At 47.4% G+C, this 16,253-nt stretch overlaps 1 pseudogene; it reads right to left on the bottom strand.

Annotated features, from left to right (window-relative positions):
* Nucleotides 1-4,729: 4,729 nt before the first annotated feature.
* On the bottom strand, nt 4,730-9,915 carry LOC142442288 (U1 small nuclear ribonucleoprotein C-like; annotated as a pseudogene).
* Between the last annotated feature and the right edge of the window lie 6,338 nt (nt 9,916-16,253).

The raw sequence follows: 16,253 nt of genomic DNA, 5'->3' as shown, positions 1-16,253 counted from the left end.
AGCGAGCACACCGTGGCAATCAGCTCTCCTGGACTTGGCTTTCTCCTGCGCCTGCTCCTTCTTTGACCCTGCTTTCAAGACATATCCAGAACCTACTACCTACATTTTGCCCACTTAGGATATTGTAATCTTGCTAGTCTCCTCGATTCTGCGGCCACCCAGCCTCCTCACCCCTACATAGCCCCTTTGGGGATCTTATTTACATAAAGTCCAATCATGGTAGGAGCCCTGGTGGCAGAGTGGCTTATGGTTTGAGCTCCCAACTCCAAGATCAGCAGTTCAAACTCACCAGCTGCTCCTTGGGAGAGAGGTGAAGCTTTCTGATCCTGTAAAGATGTGCAGCCTCCAAAACCCAAAGGGGCAGTTCTACCCTGTTCTAAAGGGTTGCTATGAGTCAACAGCAGTGAGTTTGGCTTTTTGTTTTAGATCATGGTTCTAGCTACCATCTCAGAATAAGAGCCTCACCTCAGTTACAAGGGCCGCGTGATCTGGGCTACCCCTGTTGCCTCTCTAGCCTCATTTCAGACCATCTCTCCCTTGCTCACGCTACAGCCACAATGGACCCTGTGCTGTGCCTTGGATACCATCTGTGGCATTCCTGCCCCAGGGCTACCATATAGGAGTCCCCTCTGCTCTGAAACCCTCTTCCCCTAGATGCCCATGTGGCTAAATCCTGCTCGATGAGCCGTTCCCCAACCACCCTCCTTGAAATTTCAGCCCTAAGTCACTCAGGATCCCCTTCTGCCTTACTTTTCTCCATAGCTCTTCTTCCCACCTAAATGCCACATGCTGGCACGATTGATGGCATTTTCCCATCTACTGATAGGTATAAATGAAACCCTGGTGGTGCTATGGGATGGTATTGGGCTGGTAATCACAAGGAGGGCGATTCAAATCCACCAGCAGCTTTAAGAGAGACAGATGAGGCTGTTTGCTCCTTTAAAGATGTGTGGTTTCAGAAACCCTGTACAGGGTCACTGGGAGTTGGAATTGACTAGATAAGGGGATGGCCAGCCTTTGAGACAGAAGAGCTAATCCTGTCCCTCACAACAGTGAGAAAATTATCTGAGAGCCATAAATATAATTTTAGAAACCAAATGAGATAATCATTTATTGGAAAACACCCTTAAAAAATTTTTTTATTATACTCCAGAGCCACATGTTCAGACTGGAAGAACCACACCTGATGGAAGCTGCAGTTTGTTGACTACTGGATGGAGGAAGGTGAGGCATGGTCTGGGTGATAATGCTGTGTAAGATTCCCACTGGAAGGGGCTTTAGGGACCCTTTTGTTTTTGTTGGTCACAACTGTGGAAGTCTGGTTTTGTGTCAGTTTGGATGGGCCAGGGTTCTGAGTAGTTGGGCAGCAATCTCCATGCTGTGATCTAACACAATATAATCAACTCCATGATGGGCCTAACAATGTAATTACTTGTGAGAGCAGTGAGTAGCTGTGGTGGAGTGTAGCTTCTTGGTCAGTTAACAACCTGGATAAAATTGGAAGAAAGACTCCTGGGGGAGGGGGTAAGCAGATCCTCTTTGCATTAGACCAGTTGACTAGAGAAACAAACCCAGAGACACTCATATATGTATAAGAAAGAGCTTTATATCAAAAGTAATTGTATATGAAGAAAACATCCCAGCCTAGTCCAGATCAAGTCCATAAGTCTGATACTAGTCCATAAATCCTGCTTCAGATTCACTCAGCCACTCACAATGATGCAAAATGCAGGAAGATCACAGGCCAGTGAGTGCAAAGTCTTGTGGATCCAGTGGTGGTGGAAGCATCTCCAGTGCTCTCAGCATGTTTCCATGTGACATGTGACCTGTCACCTGCCTCCAGGGAGACAGGCTAAATTCAGCTCACATGTCCCTATGGGAGCCATGTTGGCACAAAAAACCTAACTATCACAGCCCACCCCTTCACTCTTACACCTTCAAGTTGACATGAGATTATGTAACTACCACACTCTTCAGGCAAACTACATGGGCAAGCCTCACTTCGGTTGGCTCTGGATCCTGCATCTGATTTATGGACCTGTCATATTGTCTGCCAATTCCAGGAGCCATCAGCAGAGTGCTGGCCTTGGGGTCATTCAACTGCATCCTCCAACTAGTGGTCTTCCTATTTCCCGGTTCATCAGCCCCTCTAGCTACATGAGAGAAGCCTTCCACTCTCCAGCTGATCCAATGTTTTAAACTTCACTGGTCTTATCCTCTTCTGTAACTGTGCAAGCCATTTATCGATGTAAATCTCTTTCTTCATACACACACATCCAAATGTCACTGGTTTGCTTCTAGAAAGAACTGAGCCTGTTACAATGTGTCACAATGACTGAACTCTAGCCTCTCCTACTGAGCCTGGATAGTGTGCAATACACATTTGTTTAACGAATAATTGATAAATCACATAACTTCAGCTCAGTGGCCTATAGAAATAAGTGAAACAAGATGGTATATCTTATCTGCTATCTTATGCTCCCTCATCTTCTAAAGACAAAGAAGAGAGAGAATGTGTGTCATCAAAAGCTAAACTTTCAGTCCATAGTAATTCTTCCCTGAGACTCCCTGAGATCACTAAGTCTCTTCATCACATCCACTGTCTGGTCCAGCAAAGGGTAAGTCACTAGACTTTGTTCCAGGCTGGAGTAATGATGTTAAAATACCATATGTGATAGAGTCTCCTATATGTTCTTGTTCCCTTGGTGTTCAGTCAATCAGCTTTTCTGGACTTACTGCAGTCCCTGGGTGATGCAAGTGGTTAACATGCCTTACTACTAGCTGACAGGTTGGAGGTTCAAGTCTACTCAGAGATGCCTCAGAAGCAAGGTGTGGTGATCTGAAAGATCAGCTACTGAAATCTGCTCCGATGCATGCGTGTCAGCTTTGACTTCTTGCCCACTGGTTGGTCCCGAGCTTCACGAGACTTGGCCCTTCTGCTGAAGTCAAAGAGGCGACCATGTAGGTTTTGCACTTGGAGGCAGCCCTGCCCCTGCCATGGTACCCTGCCAGTGCCCCCACACATAGGGCTTTTACAGGGCTGTGTGCCATTTGAATGGGTACAAATCAACTCATCACCCTGTGAAATCATCTCTGTAGATTCTCAGAATTAACTCAGATGGCAGGAACTCTGTTAGACCAGAAGCATGTGTCTTTCATAGTGAAATTTATTCAAGTGGTCCTTCTGGTTTAGACAGAAAAACAACAACAACAAAAAAAAACTGGAAGAAAAAAACTCAAAAACACCCAAGCCAAACTCATTGGCATCAAGTCCATTCAGACTCATAGCAGCCCTATAGGACAGAGGAGAATGCTCTCTTTGGGATTCTGCGGCAGAAAGCTTCCTCTTTCTCCTGTGCGGCAGCTGATGGATTAGAACCTCCAACCCCATAACTACCCAGCAGTCCAATGTGTAACCTACATGCCATTTATGCAGAGGTGATGAAATGGCCAGAGAAGGCTGGCTATTCAGTAAGAATTTTGAATACATGAGGGGTACCCTCCAAACCCAGAATCATACTTGGCAGAGAGAAACTTTCGTAGTACCCATTTCCCCCCACTAGGCAAGCATTGAGCAACTGGCTCTGAGTTAGGGCCCCCAGTGGTATATCCTGGAAAGGTTCTCTCTGGTCACAGAGAATTTTTTTCTGAAAGCAGTTATGCTCAAACCTCATTTTTTTGTGATGGCTGATTTAATAGAACAGCAAGTGGCTGTGACATTTTGTTTCCTGGTCAAGGAAAAATGCGATAGAAACTGTTGTGATGTTGAACACAGCTTACATAGGACAGCGCTGTGGGAAAAAACTCAAGTGTATGAGTGGTTTTCTCCTTTCAAAAAAGGTGAAATGTTGACTGATGACAAACCTTGTCCTGGACGTCTGTCAACTTCCTGAACAAATGAAAAGGTTGACTCGTAGTGCATTTGGAGTTTGTTCCACCTGTTAATCTAGCTTTCTATTTAGAGGTTTTGAAAGATTGCATAACAGTGTGCAACATAAAAGGCCTGATTTGTGGCAGATGGGGGACTGATTTTGCCACCATGACAATGCACCTGCTCACACAGCCATTTCAGTGCGCCAGTTTTTGGCAAAAAAAAGTGATTTGCCTGTTTTGCCCCATGCATGTTACTCACCTGGCCTCTCTTCATGCAACTTCTTTTTATTTCTGTGAATGCAGAGGGATATGAATGGGCAGCAATTGGATGGCATAGAAGAGGTGAAGAAAAAACAAGGGAGGCGCTGTCAGCCACTCAAACAGATGAGTTTGAAAAAATGTTCCAGGAACGGACTTACAGATTTGACATATGTAATATGTGTAATGGAGAGTTTTAGAAATACACAGCTTTGAAAAAGAAATTCCTTTTGTGGGTGGTACCCTCTCACATATAATTGAGAATCTATATCATCTATGTGCGTTTTCTTTCTTTATTTCCCTTTCTTTCCTCTTGTGTGCCCAGCATTGTTTTAAGGGCTTCACACAATTGATGCACTTTAATTATCATTTTTTAAGTTGACAATTTTATTTTCACATGTCACAATACAAACACAGATTATTCTTGTTGTGTTTTCTTATCCACGACTCCACTCCCAAAGCAATTTCCTTTTTGATAGAATGAGCGGGCAAGTCTTTCACGTGGTGCTGTTAGAAGACACCCCACGTCACAGCACCACGATCTCCTGCTGATGTGGGACAAGTCATATACAACTGATACAGAGAGGTGCCCCTGCCCCTACCTGTCTGCTCCAGTCATTCTGGCCTGAGTGGGCACCATCATTAGGTGGGTGGCGCCGCATCATTGGGGTCCCAGGCATCATTGGCATGTGGCTTTCCATAGGTGGCCTAATCCTAGGAACAGGTCCCACTGACGTCATTCCAGGAGGAGAAGGGCCCATCACTGGAATCATGGGTGGGCCCCTCATATAGGGTGCTGGCATCATATCAGGGTGAGCAAGACTCCGGAGGCTGGGGGGAGGTGGGGTCATCGTTCCTGCTGGCAGAGAAGAGAACGGAGTAGGCGTCACCTTTCCTTGTTGAAAGGCAGCCCTTACTTTGCCAGTCAGGCCCTGGGCTTGCTCTTGAATCCATTCCTGACAGTCCCTCACATTCTCTTTGTGTTTCCGACCACCGCCTTTCTCACAGTTGCAGAGTCTTGGGTGAGGCATGTATCACAGTAGTCAAAACTTGGGCACGTTGCTCTGCCATTCAGATGCTACCCATTTTACTCCTTATAACAACTTTAAGACCTAGGTGCTGCAGTTATCATCTTCAGTGTCCAATGTTCCCGTGCAGAGGAGGCAATGGGAAGCACCATGGCTTGAGTAGGTGCACGCTAGTCTTCAATGTAGCATCCTTGCCTTTCAATATTCTCGGAAGGTCGCGTGCAGCAGATTTCCTCAATGGAATGCATCCTTTGATCTTCCATAGGCATTGATTGTGGAGCCAAGTAACATGAAATCCTGCACCAGTTCAATCTTTTCTTCATTTATCAAGATGTTACCTATTGGACCAATTGTAGGATGCTGGTCTTCTTGACGGTGAGTCATAAACCCTATTGAAGGCTGCTGTCCTTTTTCTTCATCAACCAATGCTTCAAGTCTTCCTCACTTTCAGCAGGCAAGGTGGTGTCATCTGCATATCCCAGGTTGTTAATAAGCCTTCCCCCAATGCCGATGCCACACTCTTCTTCAGATAAGCCAGCTTCTCTGGTGAGCTCCTCAGCATACAGATGGAACAATTATGGTGAGAAGATGCAACCCCGACCCACACCATTCCTGGTTCGAAACCATGCAGTGCTCCTTTGTCCTGTTCCCACAACTGCCTCTCGATCCCTGTGCAAGCTTCACAGGATCACAGTGAAGTGTTCTGGGATTCTCATTTTTATGAAGGTTTCCCACAGTTTATTATGGTCTGCACAGTCAAATGCCATTGCATAGTCAGTGAAACACAATTCAACATCTTTCCGGTATTCTCTTTGAGCCAAGATCCACCAGACATCAGCAACGAGATCCCTTGTTCCGTGTCCTCTTGTGAATCTGGCCTGAACCTCTGGCAGCTCCCTGTCAGTGTCCCGCTGCAATCTTCAATATCTTACTTGCATGTGATATCAATGATATTGTTCTATAGTTTGAGCGTTCTGTAGGCCACCTCTTTTTGGGATGGGCACACATGTGGCTCTCTTCCAGTCAGTTGGCCAAGGAGCTGTCTTCCAAATTTCCTGGCATAAACGAGTGCTTCCAGTGCTTCATCAGCTGATTGGAACATTTCAGTGGGCATTCCATCAATTCCTGGAGCCTGGTTTTGGGCTGATGCCTTCAGCGTGGCTTGAATGTCGGTCTTCAGCACCTTTGGTTCTTGCTCATATGCTAGCCCCCCTCTCCCCCCCAATGTGGCAAGTTGACTAGTTCTTTTTGATCCAGTGGCTCGGTGTATTCTTTCTCTCCTCTCTCGATGCTTCCTGCATCACTGGGTAGTTTGCACGTTCAAGATTGCCACTGGAGGCGTGGCTTTTGAGCTCTTTCAGTTCAGGTGTGCCCAGCACACTCTTCCCTTTCGGTTGTCCAATCCTGGGTCTCTTGTTTACTTGACTGATAATATTTCCAAAGACCTTCAGTCCGGAGGAGGTCAAAGGAGCAAGGCTGAGGATACCGTCATGATGCTGGAGGGACGCCGTCGGAGCCGCAGTCCCCGCACACTGGCACCTCGGGAAGAATCAGAGCATCTTTCTGAAGGCCACGGCACCTTCAGATGTTGCGCTGGCTATTTTCGGTAAGAAGCAGAGCGGGGATGTCAGTGTCCTGCGGGTATTTACAGATGTGCAGTGTTGGAGCACATAAACAAGTGAGAATCTGAATGTACAGAGTGAACCAGACGAGAGTGGCTGACATTATAAAAGAGCTCTTTGCTTCAGAAAAGAAAAACCGCGTCCCACTCCCTGAGACAGCAAGTTCTCTATCCGGGTAGCCACCGGAGGCAGAAAAGCCTTACACACTAGCACTGGAAGCCGCTGGCGTTTGGCGATCCATCAGACAGGAAGGTAAATTCTGGCTAAGAGGACGATGCCACCATGAAAGAAAACGAATTTCGTCTCTTCCCTCCATCCTCTCAAGTCATCTTAAAATGACACGTTGAAAAACACCTCCTTGGCCCAAAGCTGAGCAGACTCCTCCGTGCAGCTGCCGCGTGGAACAGCCTGGCGTGGCAAGGCACCAAGAATGAAAAGCAGGAGACAGCGTAGCTGTCAGCATTTTCACAGACTCGGGGATCAGTGAGCCGGTGTACGGACACACACAGGAGACCCAGAGCTCCTCATTTACCAACAGGAGACATGCCATTGGTCTGTGTTTGTGGCGTGTTAAGGACAAACAGTTGGTTTCTCACCCACAACATAGGCTTGAGGGCTTTGGAAAGCTTGCAACACCTCAGTGATTATGAGCACTCACTGACAGTTTCTCCTGGTGACAGAGTGGATTAGGAGTTGGCCAGCTGACTGCAAGGTCAGCGGTTCAAATCCACCCACCGTTGGTGGGGAAAGAGAGGAGGCTTTCTGCCCTGGCTATAAGTCAGGATGGACAGGTGTTTGTGTTTTCAGAACGTACACTGCTAGTTTTCTAGATGATAATAAACTGTGACCATGAAAACCATGACGATTGGAGGGAAAGTGTGAACACAATCTGAAATTTTGCATTCCCCAAGAAAAATCTTACTAGTTGAAAACTACAGAATCAAAAAGACCCCTGCAGTCTTCAGAGACTGTGTGCTTTCAGGGGCTTTGTGAAACTTTGACCGTTTTCATGGTTAAGAGTGTAATTCCAGTAGATTTCCGCCAAGGATTTAATGAGGAAATCCCCCGCAGCTTCAAAAACTAAATTTGGATCAATCCTGACAGACTCAGACATGAGACAATTAATTCCAGACACCAGAGGGCACCAAAGCTCAAGTTGATTTTACACACACACACACACACACACACACACACACACACACACACACACACACACACAGAGAGAGAGAGAGAGAGAGAGAGAGAGAGAGAGAGAGAGAGAGAGAGAGAGAGAGAGAGAGAGAGAGTGTAAAACACAGGGTCACAGTAACAGGGATTAGAAAAAAGTCTTTAAAAGGTCATTCCTGTTGTTTTTAGACAAGACCTGACCTGCTTATTTCAAGGACTGCGAATGTTTCTTAACGGGAAGATCATCTCTTTTTATTTCATAGCTCGATCTATTATTTCACAGCTCTGCCAGCCAGGAAACTCTCCATACCAGCTCCCGTATGATGCCGCTGCACACCTACTACACGTCAAGCCCCGGGGAAGCCAGGTGCGCCTGAAACACAAAGTCCCTGCCCTCGTGGTCCAGAAGGGAAGGTTGATTTACACCAGTCCCTACCATCAAGCCTGCTGTGTTTTTTCTGTGGACGGGGCAGTCCCACGGCTTTGGGAGCAGCGGACAGGGGACCTAACCCCATTGATGAGGTCAATGAAGGCATGTTAGTTTCCCATGGCTGCTGTGACCAATCACCACAAGGTGGGTGGCTGTAACCAACAGACATTATTCTCTGCGGTTCTGGGAGGCAGAGTCTGAAAGGGAAGCGTGGCCTGAGGCGGCTTGACCCCAACTTCCTCCTCACGTCTGTGTGTCCATTTCATAGGAGTATGGCTACTCCCCAGATTACGACTGGATTCCGTGCTCAAGACTAGCTGTCTTTAAGTTTTGTTTATATGCAAATTGGAAAGTATCCCATAACGTCAAGAGGACTTTATAGATTGGTATCAGACATATGGGCTAATACTAGACTTATGGACTTGATCTGAACTGGGCTGGCATGTTTTCTCAATATTCAACTGCTCTGGCACATAAAGCTCGTTCTTTTACATATATGAGTGTCTATAAATTTGTTTCTCTAGTCTACCTGGACTAACACACACATGTTGAAAGAAATTCTAATCAATGAATCAATTAGGCTTTTCTTGAGAATGGAAAGCATTCTTGAACAGGGAGCCCTCTTCAGAAGAGATGAGCTTGTCTCATGGCAACTTTGATGATCTTACATTTACTGCAACTTTTAAAGGAGGGTTGTCATATCGACTTGATGGGCAGAAGACGGGCTCTCTAAAGCAGACCTTTAGTTGGGGTTGGTTTATTCAATTTGTGTGCCTGCGTTCTATTGGCCACTTATAGTTTGGTCCAATCCTTTGCAGTCGGGTACTTTCTAACTTTGTTATTTTCAAATTCTTAGTGTACTTCTTCCCAGAACTGTTTCTATCACTGCAACAAGGGTTAAATCTTTATCAGAGATTCTGGGAAGGGTCAAGTCTTGCTCACAAGTTTCTGGGACGTGCTAAGCCTGGGCCAAGCTGCTACTCTTGCCAAAAGTTCTGTTTATTCAAACACTTGTCCCTGGTGGCTCTGTGGCTTAGATTAGGCTCCCTAACTATCAAGTTAACCAGGGAGAAGGCACATAAGTAAGCAGGGGTTTGTTCTCTTGCTGAGCCCATGAAGGCTCTGCTGAGGCTGGTGTGCACACAGCTGATCTCTTTTCTGCAGCTCGTGCCCATGTGCTGAGGAGCTGCAGAAAGGGTACCCAGGAGCGAGGCTGGTGACATTGTGCTGAGTGCTCTAAGAGGTAGGCCTCACCTCTCTCAGCACCAGAGAGGTTTGGTTGGCATGACTTGTCCCATTAAGTGTGTGCCACCTCGGACACTGTGTGTGGACTCCTCACAGCAAAACCATGACTCCGGAATGACCAGACAGCACTCTCGTAGAGCTTGAAAGAGGAGAAGTGTATTAGCTCATGACCAAGAAGAACTAGCCCTCCTGGACCCTGAATGGAGCGCTAGCGAGCTTAGCTTGCATACCTTGCCTGTAATAGGAAGTTGTCGGGTAACAGAAGCAGGAAGGGCTGAGTGGAAAAGTCCATTGCTGAGGTGACCAGGGCAAGGCTGGGGAGTTCTTGGGCCCCGGCCCCGTTACAGAGCACTCCTCGGGTGAATGCTCAGGGACTTTTTTGACAACTTCCCTCTTCAGAATAACAGGGAAGCCTTCTGGACCCCCCTCCTTCTTCCCGGGAAGAGTTGCTTGCTCCCTCCTGTGCCTCTCTGCTCTTTGTACCCCGGTGATGACAGTCCACACAGCCTATTATAATCCACGTGTTTACACGCTTGCCCTTTCTGCTAGACTGTGCGCTCCCTGAGGGTAGGGGCTGTGCATTATCCAACTCCGTACCCCCCAGCCCCAGCACAGGGCCTGACATATTGTTGTTGTTAGGTGGCTATGGAGTCAATTCCAACTCAGAGGGTCCCTCTGTACAACAGAAGGAGACACTGCCTGGTCCCGTGCCAGCCTCACCATTGTCATGTTCAAGCCCATTGTTGCGGTCACCACAGGGTCTGCTTTTCCGGCGCCCCCTCTTGGCTTAGTTTACAGCGAAACCCTCTTTACTGTATGGCTGTCCTCGTCCTGTCTTATTAGCCAATTGAAATGAAGTGTACAACAGAAAGGGATTTATTGTCTGCACAGATAAGGAGCGGCACGGGGTCTCATGACCAGAATGCCACAGGCTCCCCGAGTTGGGAGTACCTGGGTCCCTTTAACCCTCCACCCTCTAGCCAGTCCCTGTCTGCTTGGTGAGTCCTGATCTCCCGGATGTTCTCTAGAGGAACTCTGGGTTGAGAAATGGGCCCTGGTAGAACGGTGGGACAGATAATTGTGGTTCTTTCCCGTGAAGTCTGGGTTAGGGGTGAATTGGAGGATACTGATGGGTGTACTGAGCATGCTCTCAGCCCCAGCCCAAACTGGGAGGACCCAGGGGACATTCCTTGTGAAGAGTTCTTGGGGTGGGGAGTACTGTGCAAGATGGACAATTAATTGAGAAGGGGGGCAGTTAGAGTAAAGGAGATGTTCGTGTAGGGGCTTCCATTGGTTCCTGCTTGCCTCCTGCACATTGGTTTTAATAATCTGAACTCTTGATCTGATTGTATTCTGTATCCCTTCCCTTTCTGAAGTTCTTTAACACTTCCCGTCGTTGCCATTCAGGTACAAGGCAGGCTGTGCTGGTTACGTAATCTGGTGTCAATTTATGAAGGCGTAGGCTCTAGCCTGTCAATCCGGTTGTTACCTCGATGACCTTATTTGGAGGCAAGAAGAAGATAAATAGCTCACTGGAGGCCAGATACACACATACTCTCTGCTTCTGTCTTTCCTGCTGACAAGACACATGGAGATACACTAGAGCCCTGGAGCTAAAGGGTCTCTGGTGGAGACCCCTGCCAGTATTGAGATGCTTCCACTGCCACTGGATCCACAAGACTTACCACCCACCTGTGATCTTCCTGCTTTGGCATCATTGTATGTGTTTCGTGAGTCTGAAGAGGACTTTATAGATTGGCATTGGACATATGGACTAATATCAGACTTATGGACTTGATGTGGACTGGGCTGGGATGTTTTCTCAATATACAATTGCTCTTTTAGATAAAGCTCTCTCTCACACACCTATGAGTCTCCCTGGATTTGTTTCTCTAGTCTACCGGACTAACACACAGGCCAAGGCTCACAAGATATAGCTTCCAGTCTTCACCCACGCCCCCATTCCCTGTGCTCTTCTCTCTCTGAGACAGTCTTCCAAGATCCCCACACTCCTTGTCAACTGTGGTCATCCCTGGGTGCCAGTTAGTCTGTTTTCAGCAAATACCAGCAAGATCGTGACTTGGGAATGATCAGGTGGCACTTTTGGAGAAATTGAGAGAAGAAAATCTATTAGCTAGCGACACAAAGGAGCTAGCGTTCAGGAAGCTCTGGGCCCCTGAATGGAGGGTGGGTGTGGTGTTTATATTTTATCTGTAGGATGTCTAGTGCAGACACGGCCCTTAGTAAAGGAGGCAGGGCGCTCTCAGAAGGAGGAAGTACATGAGAAGAGGCAGTGCCCTGGGCTTTCTTTTCCAACGGTGAAAAATCCCCCTTTAGGATTTTCATTATAAGCTTATAGTGACTGTCCTGGTCAACCACTACCTGGAGCACGTCTCACTGGCATTACCACTGGTTAACTTCCTTCATACAGTCTCTCGTCATGAAGCTTGACTGAGGTCTGTGTAGCCATTGCAATGGGCATTAGAAATCAGAGTGGTTAAAAAAGAAGAAGCCAAACTCACTGGCATCCGGTTGACGCCAAGCCTGCACGGTCCCTGTGGGTTTGTGAGACCGTAACCCTTTATGGGAGTAGGAAGGGCAGTCTTTCAGAGCGCATGGGTGGCCACTACACTTCCAGGGCTCCAAAGAGGTCAAATAGGCAACACAGATCAAGGCAAGAGGAGGAGGTGGCCATCCCCGAGGGTTTGCTAGGCTGTGACCTTCCGGAAGCACCTGGCGAGGTCTTTGATGAGTGGGGCTCCTCAGTAGGTTGGAACGGTCAAGCTCTCAGCAGCCCGGAGTGGAACCATTTCCACACCAGGGCTCCTGATCGAATGCTTACTTAGCCTGTTATTCTCGGTTTAGATGGCACGTCCTATGGAAACCTTCTGAATGCTAATGGTAGTCCTGAAATACCTAGTCTTGGTCCAGTTGTTCGGTGCCGGCAGTGGGTTCGGAGGCACAGGACCCGCTTCACCGCAGAATGAAGTGCTGTCTGGTCCTCCACCATTCTCACAATCTTTGCTATACTTGAGCACATGGATGCAGCCACTGTGTCAACCCATCTCCTTGAGGGCTTTCCTTTTTGCGGTCCTGTTAGGCAGCTTAGCTTAGGGATTGGGAAGTCCATTTACGCATGCCCAGGAGAGCCAGCAAAGAACAAAGCTGGATCTTCCTGCCAGTGGGTGGAGATGGGTGTTACACCTGGAGCAGCCCACCTGGGCCAGGTGACTGCAATTCAGCCAATGGGATCCACCTGGGGTCGTTCACCATGCCTCCCCAGGGAACCCTTAAGAAGGCAGGAACCAAGAGGGAGAGAGTCTTGTTTGGGTGGTCTGGTTGTCTTCGTGGGAGGAGAGAGATCCTTGCGTGACCTGGGGCAGTCTGCCAGGCCACATGGTCAGAGGAATCCTATGGGTGCCGCGTAAAACCTGAAGTTTCTTTTAACTCTCATTAAATTCACTTGGATCACGAGCCCGGCTCCAGCGTGAATTCTTTCTCGTGTGGAGCCAAGGACTGAGGCTGAAATCTAGCCAGGAGAGAGAGACCTAACACTCCCTCTGGGCAGTGGTGGCTCTGGTGAATGGCATTTATTTCTGTGGCCTGCCGAGCCAGGCGTCCAGCTGAAGTGTGACGAACAACACGGAGGGGGTGGGGGCGAGTGGGGGGGGTGCTCTTGAGACAGACAACTCTTTCACGGAAGGGAGGCTGGATCAGGCTAGAGGTGGCAGAGTAGTGGACGTTGAGGGGGGCGGGTTGTTTTTATTTTGAAGATGGGAGAAGATGAATATGCTTAACTACTGATGGGAAGTGTCTACAGAAAGGGTCCCAAAGACACAAGGGAGAGCTCTTCTGCTCCTGAAGAAAGGCCTGCAATCGACTCAGGGAAGTTCATGGCCACCAGTGCTCCCCTGGTCGACAACGCTCCACAAACTGGTCTGTGTGGCATATTTCTTTCTCCCCTCCCGAAAACATAATTGCAAACTAAACTAAACAAAACAAAGGCAACTCAGTGCCATTGAGCCCATGCCGACTCATAGTGACTCTGTAGGACAGGGTAGAACTGCCCCTGTGGGTTTCCCAGACTGTCACTGTTAGTGGGAATAGAAAGCCCTGTCTTTCTCTCTCAACACTGGTGGTTTCAAAGGACTGACCTTTCAGATCGCAGCCCAAAGCGTAACCATTATGCCACCAGGACTCCTTGTCAAGCTGCGTTAAGATGTAGTTAATCAGATACCCGAGCAGAAAAGCAATGACCAGAAACCATATACCAGTCAGCTGTGCAGTGAAGGATGGTGATGGCAGCTGGAAAAGTCCACAAAGCCATCCGTATGGTTTGTAGAAGGTTCTGAGTACGAGCGGCTGACTTAGCTTCAATGTCAAACACAGTTTGTGTATCATCATCTGGACCTGCATTACCTATACCCTGGCTCCCTTTTCTAAATGTGCATAACCCCAAACTGGTTAAATCTCCACTCCGAATGTCACAGTTAAGCCTCATAATTCATTCCTGTCTTAGCAGAAATGGAAGCGAGTTGATGACTGTACTCCTCATAATAATTTTAATATTCTTACTGAAGACCACTATTCATTTTACACACCCCACCTTCTTCATTTTCAAGATAAATCCTACTGCTGTTATCTCTTTTGCAGAATGTCTCTCTCTACTCCTTAATAAGTTTCTCTGTAAGCCCCAAACGGCAACTGACTTGATAGAATCGTGTGTTTGTTAAGAGTGTCTAAAAGCAAAGTCAGTACTGGAATATCAGAGACATTGTGTCTAAGAAGATTGTTAAAATGTAACAAGGTTTTTTCCCCCCTCCAGGTAATTTTTGCCATCCCATAAGCATTCTCCAATCTTCAGCCCGGGAGGGATTTCTTTTTATAAGCAAGTCCGCTGGTTAGCAAGTTGCAGTTGTATAACAGTACAGCTGCTGCATACCCTCAGGGTCAGAGTAAATCAGCGCCTGACAACATCACGGGTCCATAGACACGATTGTACAGTGATAATATAGAAAGACATAGTAAAGTCATAGACGATAGGAGAGGTAGGAGAGAAAGTAAAAATAAAGGAGCCAGACACATTTCATGGTAGCATGCTCATCTCAGCCCCGCTTGGTGGTCCACATGGAGGTGGGAGATGAGGGGAGGAGAGAGAGGGAGGGAGGGAGGAGGGTTTATTTCTAACCAAGGCTTATTTTTATACACTTAGAGGTATATTTACTGATTACAGGTAACCACATATGTCACCCGAAGGGGTTGTACCATAGGCAATGGGAGGGGGATGACCTAGGGGTGTGCAAGCAATAGGAAGAGGAGGGATTAGGGGTACACATGTGACAAGATTAAGGTGACCAGACATCCCGCTTTGGGAGGGACAGTCCTGATTTTGAACAATTTTTCCCGCATCCTGCGGTGTTTTAAAAAAGTCCTGATTTTTGGAAAGAATGCACGACAAAGGTTTCCGGCTGCCATGTGGCTATTTCACCAGGATATGAGTTTTATCAATGGTGTCCCGCTTTACCAATGTTAAAATCTGGTGGTTGTCACAAGATGGATAGATCCTAGATTCAAGATCTACCTTGATCATCCTAACCTTGATCATTTTTGGGCATGCTAGACTTATTCTCTGGGCTCTCCAGGGAAATAGTCACTAACCTTATCAGTGGAAAAAACAGTAGTGTCTGATTGCTCTGGATAGCTGAATGCCTTCAGGGAGATAACGTCTAAGTAGCTGAACTCACAGTTGGCTGGCAAACAGTAGGACAACCTGGGGAGAAACCTTTCTGTTTCCCACACATTAATGAGGTGTTACACTTGCCAAGTCTGGGCTAAACATTCCATAAACACATGTAATTTAAAATTATGGCCAGAGTGCTCCACAGATGCAAGGATGGCGAGACTTCATCTTACCTACTTTGGACATGTTATCAGGAGAGGTCAGTCCCCAGGGAAGGACATCATGCTTGCCAAAGTAGAGGGCCAGTGAAGAATGGGAAGGCGCTCAGCGAACGGGATTGACACAGTGGCTGCAACAGTGGGCTCCGTATAGGAACCATGACAAAGACGGCCCAGGAATGGGCAGTGCTTCATTCTGTTGTCCTGGGGTCCTTATGGGTCAGAATGCACTTGATGGCACCTAACAACAACAGCAGCAATAATAATTCAAATGTCACAAAACTCCATGTGATAAGTATTTCATTTCCCTCATGTTATGGACTCAAATAATCTAAAAGAGTGGACGTGCTTGCTTCATGGATACAAACAAATAAAATGGAAACTGTGCATTGAATGTCAGTCCAGATTAAATCTCAAATCCATGTCATTAATGATCTGGCTGGACCCTGGTGTCATAATGATTAAGCACTAGTCTACTGACTGGAAAGTCAGTAGTTCAAACCCACTAGCCACACATGGGAGATAACATGGGGATCTGTTTCCAGATGCCATCGAGTCAGTTCCAACCCATGGCGACCCTGTGCAGAACCAAATACTGCTCGGTGCGACACCCTCCTTACAATTGTTCCTGTGCCCCAGCCCATTGTTGCAGCCACTGTGCCTCTCCGTCTCCTTGCGGGCCTTCCTCTCCTTCGCTGCCCCTCTGCTTTACCAAAGATGATGCCCTTCTCC

This window comes from Tenrec ecaudatus, chromosome 3, assembly GCF_050624435.1.
Source record: "Tenrec ecaudatus isolate mTenEca1 chromosome 3, mTenEca1.hap1, whole genome shotgun sequence".
NCBI classification, from domain to species: Eukaryota; Metazoa; Chordata; class Mammalia; order Afrosoricida; family Tenrecidae; genus Tenrec; species Tenrec ecaudatus.
Note: the sequence above shows the minus strand (reverse complement) of the source record. Positions and strands in the feature narration are given on the sequence as shown.